Source organism: Pseudophryne corroboree, chromosome 3 (assembly GCF_028390025.1).
Source record: "Pseudophryne corroboree isolate aPseCor3 chromosome 3, aPseCor3.hap2, whole genome shotgun sequence".
Taxonomy (NCBI): Eukaryota; Metazoa; Chordata; class Amphibia; order Anura; family Myobatrachidae; genus Pseudophryne; species Pseudophryne corroboree.
Window position 1 is genome coordinate 10378846 of NC_086446.1, and position 19458 is coordinate 10398303.

General features: G+C 48.2%; 1 protein-coding gene across 1 annotated transcript in view; it reads right to left on the minus strand.

Annotated features, from left to right (window-relative positions):
* LOC135056975 (uncharacterized) overlaps nt 1-13374 on the minus strand; it is a 61389-nt gene extending 48015 nt beyond the window's left edge. The window contains exon 1 of the mRNA XM_063962789.1: nt 13347-13374. The gene's annotated coding sequence lies outside the window, so the exon portion shown is untranslated. The remainder of the gene's footprint in view (nt 1-13346) is intronic.
* Nucleotides 13375-19458: the final 6084 nt, after the last annotated feature.

Sequence of the window (19458 nt, forward strand, 5' to 3'; positions counted from 1 at the left end):
GCAGTGTCACGCAGGATGGCCCTTCCAAAAAACCCTCCCCAAACAGCACATGACGCAAAGAAAAAAAGAGGCGCAATGAGGTAGCTGACTGTGTGAGTAAGATTAGCGACCCTAGTGGCCGACACAAACACCGGGCCCATCTAGGAGTGGCACTGCAGTGTCACGCAGGATGTCCCTTCCAAAAAACCCTCCCCAAACAGCACATGACGCAAAGAAAAAAAGAGGCGCAATGAGGTAGCTGTGTGAGTAAGATTAGCGACCCTAGTGGCCGACACAAACACCGGGCCCATCTAGGAGTGGCACTGCAGTGTCACGCAGGATGTCCCTTCCAAAAAACCCTCCCCAAACAGCACATGACGCAAAGAAAAAAAGAGGCGCAATGAGGTAGCTGTGTGAGTAAGATTAGCGACCCTAGTGGCCGACACAAACACCGGGCCCATCTAGGAGTGGCACTGCAGTGTCACGCAGGATGTCCCTTCCAAAAAACCCTCCCCAAACAGCACATGACGCAAAGAAAAAAAGAGGCGCAATGAGGTAGCTGACTGTGTGAGTAAGATTAGCGACCCTAGTGGCCGACACAAACACCGGGCCCATTTAGGAGTGGCACTGCAGTGTCACGCAGGATGTCCCTTCCAAAAAACCCTCCCCAATCAGCACATGATGCAAAGAAAAAGAAAAGAAAAAAGAGGTGCAAGATGGAATTATCCTTGGGCCCTCCCACCCACCCTTATGTTGTATAAACAAAACAGGACATGCACACTTTAACCAACCCATCATTTCAGTGACAGGGTCTGCCACACGACTGTGACTGATATGACGGGTTGGTTTGGACCCCCCCCAAAAAAGAAGCAATTAATCTCTCCTTGCACAAACTGGCTCTACAGAGGCAAGATGTCCACCTCATCTTCACCCTCCGATATATCACCGTGTACATCCCCCTCCTCACAGATTATCAATTCGTCCCCACTGGAATCCACCATCTCAGCTCCCTGTGTACTTTGTGGAGGCAATTGCTGCTGGTCAATGTCTCCGCGGAGGAATTGATTATAATTCATTTTAATGAACATCATCTTCTCCACATTTTCTGGATGTAACCTCGTACGCCGATTGCTGACAAGGTGAGCGGCGGCACTAAACACTCTTTCGGAGTACACACTTGTGGGAGGGCAACTTAGGTAGAATAAAGCCAGTTTGTGCAAGGGCCTCCAAATTGCCTCTTTTTCCTGCCAGTATAAGTACGGACTGTGTGACGTGCCTACTTGGATGCGGTCACTCATATAATCCTCCACCATTCTATCAATGTTGAGAGAATCATATGCAGTGACAGTAGACGACATGTCCGTAATCGTTGTCAGGTCCTTCAGTCCGGACCAGATGTCAGCATCAGCAGTCGCTCCAGACTGCCCTGCATCACCGCCAGCGGGTGGGCTCGGAATTCTGAGCCTTTTCCTCGCACCCCCAGTTGCGGGAGAATGTGAAGGAGGAGATGTTGACAGGTCGCGTTCCGCTTGACTTGACAATTTTGTCACCAGCAGGTCTTTCAACCCCAGCAGACCTGTGTCTGCCGGAAAGAGAGATCCAAGGTAGGCTTTAAATCTAGGATCGAGCACGGTGGCCAAAATGTAGTGCTCTGATTTCAACAGATTGACCACCCGTGAATCCTTGTTAAGCGAATTAAGGGCTGCATCCACAAGTCCCACATGCCTAGCGGAATCGCTCCCTTTTAGCTTTTTCTTCAATGCCTCCAGCTTCTTCTGCAAAAGCCTGATGAGGGGAATGACCTGACTCAGGCTGGCAGTGTCTGAACTGACTTCACGTGTGGCAAGTTCAAAGGGCATCAGAACCTTGCACAACGTTGAAATCATTCTCCACTGCACTTGAGACAGGTGCATTCCATCTCCTATATCGTGCTCAATTGTATAGGCTTGAATGGCCTTTTGCTGCTCCTCCAACCTCTGAAGCATATAGAGGGTTGAATTCCACCTCGTTACCACTTCTTGCTTCAGATGATGGCAGGGCAGGTTCAGTAGTTTTTGGTGGAGCTCCAGTCTTCTGTACGTGGTGCCTGTACGCCGAAAGTGTCCCGCAATTTTTCTGGCCACCGACAGCATCTCTTGCACGCCCCTGTCGTTTTTAAAAAAATTCTGCACCACCAAATTCAAGGTATGTGCAAAACATGGGACGTGCTGGAATTTGCCCATATTTAATGCACACACAATATTGCTGGCGTTGTCCGATGCCACAAATCCACAGGAGAGTCCAATTGGGGTAAGCCATTCCGCGATGATCTTCCTCAGTTGCCGTAAGAGGTTTTCAGCTGTGTGCGTATTCTGGAAAGCGGTGATACAAAGCGTAGCCTGCCTAGGAAAGAGTTGGCGTTTGCGAGATGCTGCTACTGGTGCCGCCGCTGCTGTTCTTGCGGCGGGAGTCCATACATCTACCCAGTGGGCTGTCACAGTCATATAGTCCTGACCCTGCCCTGCTCCACTTGTCCACATGTCCGTGGTTAAGTGGACATTGGGTACAACTGCATTTTTTAGGAGACTGGTGAGTCTTTTTCTGACGTCCGTGTACATTCTCGGTATCGCCTGCCTAGAGAAGTGGAACCTAGATGGTATTTGGTAACGGGGGCACACTGCCTCAATAAATTGTCTAGTTCCCTGTGAACTAACGGCGGATACCGGACGCACGTCTAACACCAACATAGTTGTCAAGGACTCAGTTATCCGCTTTGCAGTAGGATGACTGCTGTGATATTTCATCTTCCTCGCAAAGGACTGTTGAACAGTCAATTGCTTACTGGAAGTAGTACAAGTGGGCTTACGACTTCCCCTCTGGGATGACCATCGACTCCCAGCGGCAACAACAGCAGCGCCAGCAGCAGTAGGCGTTACACGCAAGGATGCATCGGAGGAATCCCAGGCAGGAGAGGACTCGTCAGACTTGCCAGTGACATGGCCTGCAGGACTATTGGCATTCCTGGGGAAGGAGGAAATTGACACTGAGGGAGTTGGTGGGGTGGTTTGCGTGAGCTTGGTTACAAGAGGAAGGGATTTACTGGTCAGTGGACTGCTTCCGCTGTCACCCAAAGTTTTTGAACTTGTCACTGACTTATTATGAATGCGCTGCAGGTGACGTATAAGGGAGGATGTTCCGAGGTGGTTAACGTCCTTACCCCTACTTATTACAGCTTGACAAAGGGAACACACGGCTTGACACCTGTTGTCCGCATTTCTGGTGAAATACCTCCACACCGAAGAGCTGATTTTTTTGGTATTTTCACCTGGCATGTCAACGGCCATATTCCTCCCACGGACAACAGGTGTCTCCCCGGGTGCCTGACTTAAACAAACCACCTCACCATCAGAATCCTCCTGGTCAATTTCCTCCCCAGCGCCAGCAACACCCATATCCTCCTCATCCTGGTGTACTTCAACACTGACATCTTCAATCTGACTATCAGGAACTGGACTGCGGGTGCTCCTTCCAGCACTTGCAGGGGGCGTGCAAATGGTGGAAGGCGCATGCTCTTCACGTGCAGTGTTGGGAAGGTCAGGCATCGCAACCGACACAATTGGACTCTCCTTGTGGATTTGGGATTTCAAAGAACGCACAGTTCTTTGCGGTGCTTTTGCCAGCTTGAGTCTTTTCAGTTTTCTAGCGAGAGGCTGAGTGCTTCCATCCTCATGTGAAGCTGAACCACTAGCCATGAACATAGGCCAGGGCCTCAGCCGTTCCTTGCCACTCCGTGTGGTAAATGGCATATTGGCAAGTTTACGCTTCTCCTCCGACAATTTTATTTTAGGTTTTGGAGTCCTTTTTTTACTGATATTTGGTGTTTTGGTTTTGACATGCTCTGTACTATGCCATTGGGCATCGGCCTTGGCAGACGACGTTGCTGGCATTTCATCGTCTCGGCCATGACTAGTGGCAGCAGCTTCAGCACGAGGTGGAAGTGGATCTTGATCTTTCCCTAATTTTGGAACCTCAACATTTTTGTTCTCCATATTTTAATAGGCACAACTAAAAGGCACCTCAGGTAAACAATGCAGATGGATGGATTGGATACTAGTATACAATTATGGACGGGCTGCCGAGTGCCGACACAGAGGTAGCCACAGCCGTGAACTACCGCACTGTACTGTGTCTGCTGCTAATATATAGACTGGTTGATAAAGAGATAGTATACTCGTAACTAGTATGTATGTATAAAGAAAGAAAAAAAAACCACGGTTAGGTCACTGGTATATACAATTATGGACGGGCTGCCGAGTGCCGACACAGAGGTAGCCACAGCCGTGAACTACCGCACTGTACTGTGTCTGCTGCTAATATATAGACTGGTTGATAAAGAGATAGTATACTCGTAACTAGTATGTATGTATAAAGAAAGAAAAAAAAACCACGGTTAGGTGGTATATACAATTATGGACGGGCTGCCGAGTGCCGACACAGAGGTAGCCACAGCCGTGAACTACCGCACTGTACTGTGTCTGCTGCTAATATATAGACTGGTTGATAAAGAGATAGTATACTCGTAACTAGTATGTATGTATAAAGAAAGAAAAAAAAACCACGGTTAGGTCACTGGTATATACAATTATGGACGGGCTGCCGAGGGCCGACACAGAGGTAGCCACAGCCGTGAACTACCGCACTGTACTGTGTCTGCTGCTAATATATAGACTGGTTGATAAAGAGATAGTATACTCGTAACTAGTATGTATGTATAAAGAAAGAAAAAAAAACCACGGTTAGGTCACTGGTATATACAATTATGGACGGGCTGCCGAGTGCCGACACAGAGGTAGCCACAGCCGTGAACTACCGCACTGTACTGTGTCTGCTGCTAATATATAGACTGGTTGATAAAGAGATAGTATACTCGTAACTAGTATGTATGTATAAAGAAAGAAAAAAAAACCACGGTTAGGTCACTGGTATATACAATTATGGACGGGCTGCGGAGTGCCGACACAGAGGTAGCCACAGCCGTGAACTACCGCACTGTACTGTGTCTGCTGCTAATATATAGACTGGTTGATAAAGAGATAGTATACTCGTAACTAGTATGTATGTATAAAGAAAGAAAAAAAAACCACGGTTAGGTGGTATATACAATTATGGACGGGCTGCCGAGTGCCGACACAGAGGTAGCCACAGCCGTGAACTACCGCACTGTACTGTGTCTGCTGCTAATATATAGACTGGTTGATAAAGAGATAGTATACTCGTAACTAGTATGTATGTATAAAGAAAGAAAAAAAAACCACGGTTAGGTCACTGGTATATACAATTATGGACGGGCTGCCGAGTGCCGACACAGAGGTAGCCACAGCCGTGAACTACCGCACTGTACACTGGTTGATAAAGAGATAGTAGTATACTCGTAACAACTAGTATGACGACGGTATAAAGAATGAAAAAAAAACCACGGTTAGGTGGTATATAATACAATTATGGTTGGACGGACTGCCTGCCGAGTGCCGACACAGAGGTAGCCACAGCCGTGAACTACCGCACTGTACACTGGTTGATAAAGAGATAGTAGTATACTCGTAACAACTAGTATGACGACGGTATAAAGAATGAAAAAAAAACCACGGTTAGGTGGTATATAATACAATTATGGTTGGACGGACTGCCTGCCGAGTGCCGACACAGAGGTAGCCACAGCCGTGAACTACCGCACTGTACACTGGTTGATAAAGAGATAGTAGTATACTCGTAACAACTAGTATGACGACGGTATAAAGAACGAAAAAAAAACCACGGTTAGGTGGTATATATTATAATACAATTATGGATGGACGGACTGCCTGCCGAGTTCCGACACAGAGGTAGCCACAGCCGTGAACTACCGCACTGTACACTGGTTGATAAAGAGATAGTAGTATACTCGTAACAACTAGTATGACGACGGTATAAAGAACGAAAAAAAAACCACGGTTAGGTGGTATATATTATAATACAATTATGGATGGACGGATGCCTGCCGAGTGCCGACACAGAGGTAGCCACAGCCGTGAACTACCGCACTGTACTGTGTCTGCTGCTAATATAGACTGGTTGATAAAGAGATAGTATACAATACTACTAATATACTGGTGGTCAGGCACTGGTCACCACTAGTCACACTGGCAGTGGCACTCCTGCAGCAAAAGTGTGCACTGTTTAATTTTAATATAATATTATTTATCATGTACTCCTGGCTCCTGCTATAACAACCTGCAGTGCTCCCCAGTCTCCCCCACAATTATAAGCTTTATATACAATACATTGATGTGCAGCACACTGGGCTGAGCAGTGCACACAGACTGAGTCACTGTGTGACTGTGTATCGTTTTTTTCAGGCAGAGAACGGATATATTAAATAAAACAAACAACTGCACTGTCTCTGGTGGTCACTGGTCACTGTGGTCGTCAGTCACTAAACTCTGTCTGCACTCTGCACTCTCTTCTAATCTACAGTATCACAGCAATCTCTCTCTCTCTCTCTCTTCTAAATCTAATCTAAATGGAGAGGACGCCAGCCACGTCCTCTCCCTATCAATCTCAATGCACGTGTGAAAATGGCGGCGACGCGCGGCTCCTTATATAGAATCCGAGTCTCGCGAGAATCCGACAGCGTCATGATGACGTTCGGGCGCGCTCGGGTTAACCGAGCAAGGCGGGAAGATCCGAGTCGCTCGGACCCGTGAAAAAAAAAGTGAAGTTCGTGCGGGTTCGGATTCAAAGAAACCGAACCCGCTCATCTCTACCACACACATCCCCTGGTGTTACTGTATAATGCCCCATTCCCAGCAGTCACCTCTCCACTCATCACCCACACACGTCCCCTGGTGTTACTGTATAATGTCCCATTCCCAGCAGTCACCTCTCCAGTCATCACGTCCTTATAGAGACCCCTGTGTTCCTCTATATACTCCCCCTCCTGCATGGAGACATAGACAGTGACATCCTAACCCCTTAAAACCACCTGACACACACAATGATACAGTCATCACCCAGACACGTCCCCTGGTGTTACTGTATAATGCCCCATTCCCAGCAGTCACCTCTCCAGTCATCACCCAGACACATCCCCTGGTGTTACTGTATAATGCCCCAATCCCAGCAGTCACCTCTCCAGTCATCACCCAGACACATCCCTTGGTGTTACTGTATAATGTCCCATTCCCAGCAGTCACCTCTCCAGTCATCACCCAGACACGTCCCCTGGGGTTACTGTATAATGTCCCATTCCCAGCAGTCACCTCTCCAGTCATCAACTAGACACATCCCCTGGTGTTACTCTATAATGTCCCATTTTCAGCAGTCACTTCTCCAGTCATCACCCAGACACGTCCCCTGGGGTTACTGTACAATGTCCCATTCCCAGCAGTCACCTCTCCAGTCATCAACTAGACACATCCCCTGGTGTTACTCTATAATGTCCCATTCCCAGCAGTCACCTCTCCAGTCATCACCCAGACACGTACCCTGGTGTTACTGTATAATGTCCCATTCCAGCAGTCACCTCTCCAGTCATCACCCAGACACGTCCCCTGGGGTTACTGTATAATGTCCCATTCCCAGCAGTCACCTCTCCAGTCATCACCTAGACACATCCCCTGGTGTTACTCTATAACGTCCCATTCCCAGCAGTCACCTCTCCAGTCATCACCCAGACACGTACCCTGGTGTTACTGTATAATGCCCCATTCCCAGCAGTCACCTCTCCAGTCATCACCCAGACACGTCCCCTGGTCTTACTGTATAATGTCCCATTCCCAGCAGTCATCTCCCCAGTCATCACCCAGACACGTCCTCTGGTGTTACTGTATAATGCCCCATTCCCAGCAGTCACCTCTCCACTCATCACCCACACACATCCCCTGGTGTTACTGTATAATGCCCCATTCCCAGCAGTCACCTCTCCACTCATCACCCACACACGTCCCCTGGTGTTACTGTATAATGTCCCATTCCCAGCAGTCACCTCTCCAGTCATCACCCAGACACGTCCCTTGGTGTTACTGTATAATGTCCCATTCCCAGCAGTCACCTCTCCAGTCATCACCCATACACCTCCCCTAGTGTTACTGTATAATGTCCCATTCCCAGCAGTCACCTCTCCAGTCACCACACAGACACGTCCCTTGGTGTTACTGTATAATGCTCCATTCCCACCAGTCACCTCTCCAGTCATCACCCAGACACGTCCCTTGGTGTTACTGTATAATGCTCCATTCCCAGCAGTCACCTCTCCAGTCATCACCCAGACACATCCCCTGGTGTTACTGTATAAAGCCCCATTCCCAGCAGTCACCTCTCCAGTCATCACCCAGACACGTCCCCTGGTGTTATTGTATAATGTCCCATTCCCAGCAGACACCTCTTCAGTCATTACCCAGACACATCCCCTGGTGTTACTGTATAATGTCCCATTCCCAGCAGTCACCTCTCCAGTCATCAATCAGACACATACCCTGGTGTTACTGTATAATGTCCCATTCCCAGCAGTCACCTCTCCAGTCATCACCCAGACACATCCCCTGGTGTTACTCTATAACATCCCATTCCCAGCAGTCACCTCTCCAGTCATCACCCAGACACGTACCCTGGTGTTACTGTATAATGCCCCATTCCCAGCAGTCACCTCTCCAGTCATCACCCAGACACGTCCCCTGGTCTTACTGTATAATGTCCCATTCCCAGCAGTCATCTCCCCAGTCATCACCCAGACTCGTCCTCTGGTGTTACTGTATAATGCCCCATTCCCAGCAGTCACCTCTCCACTCATCACCCACACACGTCCCCTGGTGTTACTGTATAATGTCCCATTCCCAGCAGTCACCTCTCCAGTCATCACCCAGACACGTCCCTTGGTGTTACTGTATAATGTCCCATTCCCAGCAGTCACCTCTCCAGTCATCACCCATACACCTCCCCTGGTGTTACTGTATAATGTCCCATTCCCAGCAGTCACCTCTCCAGTCATCACACAGACACGTCCCTTGGTGTTACTGTATAATGCTCCATTCCCAGCAGTCACCTCTCCAGTCATCACCCAGACACGTCCCTTGGTGTTACTGTATAATGCTCCATTCCCAGCAGTCACCTCTCCAGTCATCACCCAGACACATCCCCTGGTGTTACTGTATAAAGCCCCATTCCCAGCAGTCACCTCTCCAGTCATCACCCAGACACGTCCCCTGGTGTTATTGTATAATGTCCCATTCCCAGCAGACACCTCTTCAGTCATTACCCAGACACATCCCCTGGTGTTACTGTATAATGTCCCATTCCCAGCAGTCACCTCTCCAGTCACCAATCAGACACATCCCCTAGTGTTACTGTATAATGTCCCATTCCCAGCAGTCACCTCTCCAGTCATCACCTAGACACATCCCCTGGTGTTACTCTATAACGTCCCACTCCCAGCAGTCACCTCTCCAGTCATCACCCAGACACGTACCCTGGTGTTACTGTATAATGCCCCATTCCCAGCAATCACCTCTCCACTCATCACCCACACACATCCCCTGGTGTTACTGTATAATGCCCCATTCCCAGCAGTCACCTCTCCACTCATCACCCACACACGTCCCCTGGTGTTACTGTATAATGTCCCATTCCCAGCAGTCACCTCTCCAGTCATCACGTCCTTATAGAGACCCCTGTGTTCCTCTATATACTCCCCCTCCTGCATGGAGACATAGACAGTGACATCCTGACCCCTTAAAACCACCTGACACACACAATGATACAGTCATCACCCAGACACATCCCCTGGTGTTACTGTATAATGCCCCATTCCCAGCAGTCACCTCTCCAGTCATCACCCAGACACATCCCCTGGTGTTACTGTATAATGCCCCATTCCCAGCAGTCACCTCTCCAGTCATCACCCAGACACATCCCTTGGTGTTACTGTATAATGTCCCATTCCCAGCAGTCACCTCTCCAGTCATCACCCAGACACGTCCCCTGGGGTTACTGTATAATGTCCCATTCCCAGCAGTCACCTCTCCAGTCATCAACTAGACACATCCCCTGGTGTTACTCTATAATGTCCCATTCCCAGCAGTCACTTCTCCAGTCATCACCCAGACACGTCCCCTGGGGTTACTGTACAATGTCCCATTCCCAGCAGTCACCTCTCCAGTCATCAACTAGACACATCCCCTGGTGTTACTCTATAATGTCCCATTCCCAGCAGTCACCTCTCCAGTCATCACCCAGACACGTACCCTGGTGTTACTGTATAATGTCCCATTCCAGCAGTCACCTCTCCAGTCATCACCCAGACACGTCCCCTGGGGTTACTGTATAATGTCCCATTCCCAGCAGTCACCTCTCCAGTCATCACCTAGACACATCCCCTGGTGTTACTCTATAACGTCCCATTCCCAGCAGTCACCTCTCCAGTCATCACCCAGACACGTACCCTGGTGTTACTGTATAATGCCCCATTCCCAGCAGTCACCTCTCCAGTCATCACCCAGACACGTCCCCTGGTCTTACTGTATAATGTCCCATTCCCAGCAGTCATCTCCCCAGTCATCACCCAGACACGTCCTCTGGTGTTACTGTATAATGCCCCATTCCCAGCAGTCACCTCTCCACTCATCACCCACACACATCCCCTGGTGTTACTGTATAATGCCCCATTCCCAGCAGTCACCTCTCCACTCATCACCCACACACGTCCCCTGGTGTTACTGTATAATGTCCCATTCCCAGCAGTCACCTCTCCAGTCATCACCCAGACACGTCCCTTGGTGTTACTGTATAATGTCCCATTCCCAGCAGTCACCTCTCCAGTCATCACCCATACACCTCCCCTAGTGTTACTGTATAATGTCCCATTCCCAGCAGTCACCTCTCCAGTCATCACACAGACACGTCCCTTGGTGTTACTGTATAATGCTCCATTCCCAGCAGTCACCTCTCCAGTCATCACCCAGACACGTCCCTTGGTGTTACTGTATAATGCTCCATTCCCAGCAGTCACCTCTCCAGTCATCACCCAGACACATCCCCTGGTGTTACTGTATAAAGCCCCATTCCCAGCAGTCACCTCTCCAGTCATCACCCAGACACGTCCCCTGGTGTTATTGTATAATGTCCCATTCCCAGCAGACACCTCTTCAGTCATTACCCAGACACATCCCCTGGTGTTACTGTATAATGTCCCATTCCCAGCAGTCACCTCTCCAGTCATCAATCAGACACATCCCCTGGTGTTACTGTATAATGTCCCATTCCCAGCAGTCACCTCTCCAGTCATCACCTAGACACATCCCCTGGTGTTACTCTATAACGTCCCATTCCCAGCAGTCACCTCTCCAGTCATCACCCAGACACGTACCCTGGTGTTACTGTATAATGTCCCATTCCAGCAGTCACCTCTCCAGTCATCACCAAGACACGTCCCCTGGGGTTACTGTATAATGTCCCATTCCCAGCAGTCACCTCTCCAGTCATCACCTAGACACATCCCCTGGTGTTACTCTATAACGTCCCATTCCCAGCAGTCACCTCTCCAGTCATCACCCAGACACGTACCCTGGTGTTACTGTATAATGCCCCATTCCCAGCAATCACCTCTCCACTCATCAACCACACACATCCCCTGGTGTTACTGTATAATGCCCCATTCCCAGCAGTCACCTCTCCACTCATCACCCACACACGTCCCCTGGTGTTACTGTATAATGTCCCATTCCCAGCAGTCACCTCTCCAGTCATCACCCAGACACGTCCCTTGGTGTTACTGTATAATGCTCCATTCCCAGCAGTCACCTCTCCAGTCATCACCCAGACACATGCCCTGGTGTTACTGTATAAAGCCCCATTCCCAGCAGTCACCTCTCCAGTCATCACCCAGACACATCCCCTGGTGTTACTGTATAATGTCCCATTCCCAGCAGTCACCTCTTCAGTCATTACCCAGACAACACATCCCCTGGTGTTACTGTATAATGTCCCTTTCCCAGCAGTCACCTCTCCAGTCATCACCCAGACACGTCCCCTGGTGTTACTGTATAATGTCCCTTTCCCAGCAGTCACCTCTCCAGTCATCACCCAGACACATCCCCTGGTGTTACTGTATAATGCTCCATTCCCAGCAGTCACCTCTCCAGTCATCACCCAGACACATGCCCTGGTGTTACTGTATAAAGCCCCATTCCCAGCAGTCACCTCTCCAGTCATCACCCAGACACATCCCCTGGTGTTACTGTATAGTGCCCCATTCCCAGCAGTCACCTCTCCAGTCATCACCCAGACACGTCCCCTGGTGTTATTGTATAATGTACCATTCCCAGCAGACACCTCTTCAGTCATTACCCAGACACATCCCCTGGTGTTACTGTATAATGTCCCATTCCCAGCAGTCACCTCTCCAGTCATCAATCAGACACATCCCCTGGTGTTACTGTATAATGTCCCATTCCCAGCAGTCATCTCTCCAGTCATCACCCAGACACATCCCCTGGTGTTACTGTATAATGTCCCATTTCAAGCAGTCACCTATTCAGTCATTACCCAGACACATCCCCTGGTGTTACTGTATAATGCCCCATTCCAAGCAGTCACCTCTCCAGTCATCACCCAGACACATCCCCTGGTGTTACTGTATAATGTCCCATTCCCAGCAGTCACCTCTTCAGTCATTACCCAGACACATCCCCTGGTGTTACTGTATAATGTCCCATTCCCAGCAGTCACCTCTCCAGTCATCACCCAGACACATCCCCTGGTGTTACCGTATAATGTCCCATTCCCAGCAGTCACCTCTTCAGTCATTACCCAGACAACACATCCCCTGGTGTTACTGTATAATGTCCCTTTCCCAGCAGTCACCTCTCCAGTCATCACCCAGACACGTCCCCTGGTGTTACTGTATAATGTCCCTTTCCCAGCAGTCACCTCTCCAGTCATCACCCAGACACATCCCCTGGTGTTACTGTATAATGCCCCATTCCCAGCAGTCATCTCTCCAGTCATCACCCAGACACGTCCCCTGGTGTTACTGTATAATGCCCCATTCCCAGCAGTCACCTCTCCAGTCATCACCCAGACACGTCCCCTGGTGTTACTGTATAATGTCCCTTTCCCAGCAGTCACCTCTCCAGTCATCACCCAGACACATCCCCTGGTGTTACTGTATAATGCCCCATTCCCAGCAGTCACCTCTCCAGTCAGCAGCTGAATGATCTTGTTGGTGAGTTCCAGGATCTTCTGGTCATTGTGTCTCTCATGTATCAGTGAGTGAGGTGGAGGCACCGTGATGGGCCTCTGGGTCCTGCTCAGTCCTCCTGAAACATGAGAATGGCTGCTGGGTGTCTCATACTCACCGGATGTCTTCTTCACTGCTGTGTAACCCTGTATAATGACAAAGACATCAAAAATAAAGGAAATGTATTTAAACCTACTGGAAGATGAAAACAGCTTAATACTTAACTGTTATGTTATACCTCTACGGTCACCTGTCCCCTATATGATAATAATACCACATATCAGCGTGTGTCGGGTGCTGTGTTATTCCTCCTCATATATCACTGGACGGTCCCCTCTCCCCTATATAACAATACCACATATCAGTGTGTGCCGGGAGCTGTGTTATTCCCCTCATATATCACTGTACGGTCCCCTCTCCCCTATATAATAATACCACCACATATCAGCGTGTGCCGGGAGCTGTGTTATTCCCCCTCATATATCACTGTACGGTCCCCTCTCACCTATATAATAATAATACCACATATCAGCATGTGCCGGCAGCTGTGTTATTCCCCTCATATATTACTGTACGGTCCCCTCTCCCCTATATAATAATATACCACATATCAGCATGTGCCGGGAGCTGTGTTATTCCCCTCATATATCACTGTACGGTCCCCTCTCCCCTATATAATAATAATACCACATATCAGCGTGTGCCAGGAGCTGTGTTATTCCCCCTCATATATCACTGTATGGTCCCCTCTCCCCTATATAATAATAATACCACATATTAGCGTGTGCCAGGAGCTGTGTTATTCCCCCTCATATATCACTGTACGGCCCCCTCTCCCCTATATAATAATAATACCACATATTAGCATGTGGCGGGAGCTGTGTTATTCCTCCTCATATATCACTGTACGGTCCCCTCTCCCCTATATAATAATAATACCATATATTAGCGTGTGGCAGGAGCTGTGTTATTCCCCCTCATATATCACTGTATGGTCCCCTTTACCCTATATAATAATACCACATATTAGCGTGTGCCGGGAGCTGTGTTATTCCCCCTCATATATCACTGTATGGTCCCCTCTCCCTATATAATAATAATACCACATATTAGCGTGTGCCGGGAGCTGTGCTATTCCCCCTCATATATCACTGTACGGTCCCCTCTCCCCTATATAATAATAATACCAAATATCAGCGTTTGCCGGGAGCTGTGTTATTCCTCCTCATATATCACTGTACGTCCCCTCTCCCCTATATAATAATAATACCACATAGCGTGTGCCGGGAGCTGTGTTACTCCCCCTAATATATCACTGTACAGTCCCTTCTCCCCTATATAATAATAATACCACATATCAGTGTGTGCCGGGGGCTGTGTTATTCCCCCTCATATATCACTGTACGGTCCCCTCTCCCCTATATAATAATACCACATATCAGAGTGCGCCGGGAGCTGTGTTATTCCCCCTCATATATCACTGTACGGTCCTCTCTCCCCTATATAATAATACCACATATTAGCGTGTGCCGGGAGCTCTGTTATTCCCCTCATATATCACTGTACGGTCCCCTCTCCCCTATATAATAATAATACCACATATCAGCGTGTGCCGGGAGCTGTATTATTCCCCATCATATATCACTGTACGGTCCCCTCTCCCCTATAATAATAATAATACCACATATCAGCGTGTGCCGGGAGCTGTGTTATTCCCCCTCATATATCACTGTACGGTCCCCTCTCCCCTATATAATAATAATACCACATATCAGCGTGTGCCGGGAGCTATGTTATTCCTCCCATATATCACTGTACGGTCCCCTCTCCCCTATATAATAATACCATATATCAGTGTGTGCCGGGAGCTGTGTAATTCCCCCTCATATATCACTGTACGGTTCCCTCTCCCCTATATAATAATAATACCACATATCAGCGTGTGCCGGGAGCTGTGTTATTCCCCCTCATATATCACTGTACGGTCCCCTCTCCCCTATATAATAATAATACCACATATCAGCATGTGCCGGAGGCTGTGTTATTCCCCCTCATATATCACTGTACGGTCCCCTCTCCCCTATATAATAATAATACCACATATCAGCGTGTGCCGGGAGCTGTGTTATTCCCCCCATATATCACTGTACGGTCCCCTCTCCCCTATATAATAATAATACCACATATCAGCGTGTGCCAGGAGCTGTGTTATTCCCCTCATATATCACTGTACGGTCCCCTTTCCCCTATATAATAATAATACCACTTATCAGTGTGTGCCGGGAGCTGTGTTATTCCCCCTCATATATCACTGTACGGTCCCCCCTCCCCTATATAATAATAATACCACATATCAGCATGCGCCGGGAGCTGTGTTATTCCCCCTCATGTATCACTGTACGGTCCCCTCTCCCCTATATGATAATAATACCACACATCAGCGTGTGCCGGGAGCTGTGTTATTCCCCTCATATATCACTGTACTGTCCCCTCTCTCCTATATGATAATAATACCACATATCAGCGTGTGCCGGGAGCTGTGTTATTCCCCTCATATATCACTGTACTGTCCCCTCTCTCCTATATGATAATACCACATATCAGCATGTGCCGGGAGCTGTGTTATTCCCCCTCATATATCACTGTACGGTCCCCTCTCCCCTATATAATAATAATACCACATATCAGCATGTGCCGGGGGCTGTGTTATTCCCCCTCATATATCACTGTACGGTCTCCTCTCCCCTATATGATAATACCACATATCAGCGTGTGCCGGGAGCTGTGTTATTCCCCCTCATATATCACTGTACGGTCTCCTCTCCCCTATATGATAATACCACATATCAGCGTGTGCCGGGAGCTGTGTTATTCCCCTCATATATCACTGTACGGTCCCCTCTCCCCTATATAATAATAATACCACATATCAGCGTGTGCCGGGGGCTGTGTTATTCCCCCTCATATATCACTGTACGGTCTCCTCTCCCCTATATAATAATAATAATAATACCACATATCAGCATGTGCCGGGGGCTGTGTTATTCCCCCTCATATATCACTGTACGGTCCCCTCTCCCCTATATAATAATAATACCACATATCAGCGTGTGCCGGGAGCTGTGTTATTCCCCCTCATATATCACTGTACGGTCCCTTCTCCCCTATATGATAATAATACCACATATCAGCGTGTGCCGGGGGCTGTGTTATTCCCCCTCATATATCACTGTACGGTCCCCTCTCCCCTATATGATAATAATACCACATATCAGCGTGTGCCGGGAGCTGTGTTATTCCCCCTCATATATCACTGTACGGTCTCCTCTCCCCTATATAATAATAATACCACATATCAGCATGTGCCGGGGGCTGTGTTATTCCTCCTCATATATCACTGTACGGTCCCCTCTCCCCTATATAATAATAATACCACATATCAGCGTGTGCCGGGAGCTGTGTTATTCCCCCTCATATATCACTGTACGGTCCCCTCTCCCCTATATGATAATAATACCACATATCAGCGTGTGCCGGGGGCTGTGTTATTCCCCCTCATATATCACTGTACGGTCCCCTCTCCCCTATATAATAATAATAATACCACATATCAGCGTGTGCCGGGGACTGTGTTATTCCCACTCATATATCACTGTACGGTCCCCTCTCCCCTATATAATAATAATACCACATATCAGTGTGTGTTGGGAGCTGTGTTATTCCCCCTCATATATCACTGTACGGTCCCCTCTCCCCTATATAATAATAATACCACATATCAGCGTGTGCCGGGGACTGTGTTATTCCCCCTCATATATCACTGTACGGGTCCCCTCTCCCCTATATAATAATAATACCACATATCAGCGTGTGCCGGGAGCTGTGTTATTCCTCCTCATATATCACTGTACGGTCCTCTCTCCCCTATATAATAATAATACCACATATCAGTGTGTGCCGGGAGCTGTATTATTCCCCCTCATATATCACTGTACGGTCCCCTCTCCCCTATATAATAAAACCACATATCAGCATGTGCCGGGGGCTGTGTTATTCCCCCTCATATATCACTGTACGGTCCCCTCTCCCCTATATAATAATAATACCACATATCAGTGTGTGCAGGGAGCTGTTATTCCCCCTCATATATCACTGTACGGTCTCCTCTCCCCTATATAATAATAATACCACATATCAGTGTGTGCCGGGGGCTGTGTTATTCCCCCCATATATCACTGTACGGTCCCCTCTCCCCTATATAATAATAATACCACATATCAGCGTGTGCCGGGAGCTGTGTTATTCCCCCTCATATATCACTGTACGGTCCCCTCTCCCCTATATAATAATAATACCACATATCAGCATGTGCCGGGGGCTGTGTTATTCCCCCTCATATATCACTGTACGGTCCCCTCTCCCCTATATAATAATAATACCACATATCAGCATGTGCCGGGGGCTGTGTTATTCCCCCTCATATATCACTGTACGGTCTCCTCTCCCCTATATGATAATACCACATATCAGCGTGTGCCGGGAGCTGTGTTATTCCCCCTCATATATCACTGTACGGTCTCCTCTCCCCTATATGATAATACCACATATCAGCGTGTGCCGGGAGCTGTGTTATTCCCCTCATATATCACTGTACGGTCCCCTCTCCCCTATATAATAATAATACCACATATCAGCGTGTGCCGGGGGCTGTGTTATTCCCCCTCATATATCACTGTACGGTCTCCTCTCCCCTATATAATAATAATAATAATACCACATATCAGCATGTGCCGGGGGCTGTGTTATTCCCCCTCATATATCACTGTACGGTCCCCTCTCCCCTATATAATAATAATACCACATATCAGCGTGTGCCGGGAGCTGTGTTATTCCCCCTCATATATCACTGTACGGTCCCTTCTCCCCTATATGATAATAATACCACATATCAGCGTGTGCCGGGGGCTGTGTTATTCCCCCTCATATATCACTGTACGGTCCCCTCTCCCCTATATGATAATAAATAAGAATTTACTTACCGATAATTCTATTTCTCATAGTCCGTTGTGGATGCTGGGACTCCGTCAGGACCATGGGGAATAGCGGGCTCCGCAGGAGACAGGGCACATCTAAAAAAGCTTTTAGGTCACATGGTGCGTACTGGCTCCTCCCCCTATGACCCTCCTCCAAGCCTCAGTTAGGTACTGTGCCCGGACGAGCGTACACAATAAGGAAGGATCTTGAATCCCGGGTAAGACTCATACCAGCCACACCAATCACACCGTACAACTTGTGATCTGAACCCAGTTAACAGTATGATAACACAAACGAAGTAGCCTCTGAACAGATGGCTCACAACAACAGTAATAACCCGATTTTTGTAACAATAACTATGTACAAGCATTGCAGACAATCCGCACTTGGGATGGGCGCCCAGCATCCACTACGGACTATGAGAAATAGAATTATCGGTAAGTAAATTCTTATTTTCTCTAACGTCCTAGTGGATGCTGGGACTCCGTCAGGACCATGGGGATTATACCAAAGCTCCCAAACGGGCGGGAGAGTGCGGATGACTCTGCAGCACCGAATGAGAGAACTCCAGGTCCTCTTTAGCCAGAGTATCAAATTTGTAAAATTTTACAAACGTGTTCTCCCCTGACCACGTAGCTGCTCGGCAAAGTTGTAATGCCGAGACTCCTCGGGCAGCCGCCCAGGATGAGCCCACTTTCCTTGTGGAATGGGCCTTTACAGATTTAGGCTGTGGCAGGCCTGCCACAGAATGTGCAAGTTGGATTGTACTACATATCCAACGTGCAATCGTCTGTTTAGACGCAGGAGCACCCAACTTGTTGGGTGCATACAATGTAAACAACGAGTCAGATTTTCTGACTCCAGCTGTCCTTGAAATATATATTTTTAATGCTCTGACAACGTCCAGTAACTTGGAGTCCTCCAAGTCGCTAGTAGCCGCAGGCACCACAATAGGCTGGTTCAAGTGAAATGCCGAAACCACCTTAGGGAGAAATTGAGGACGTGTCCTCAATTCTGCCCTGTCCGAATGGAATATCAGATATGGGCTTTTGTATGACAAAGCTGCCAACTCCGAAACTCTCCTGGCTGAAGCCAGGGCCAACAGCATAGTTACCTTCCATGTAAGGTATTTTAAATCTACCGATTTTAAAGGCTCAAACCAATGAGATTTGAGAAAATTTAGAACCACGTTCAAA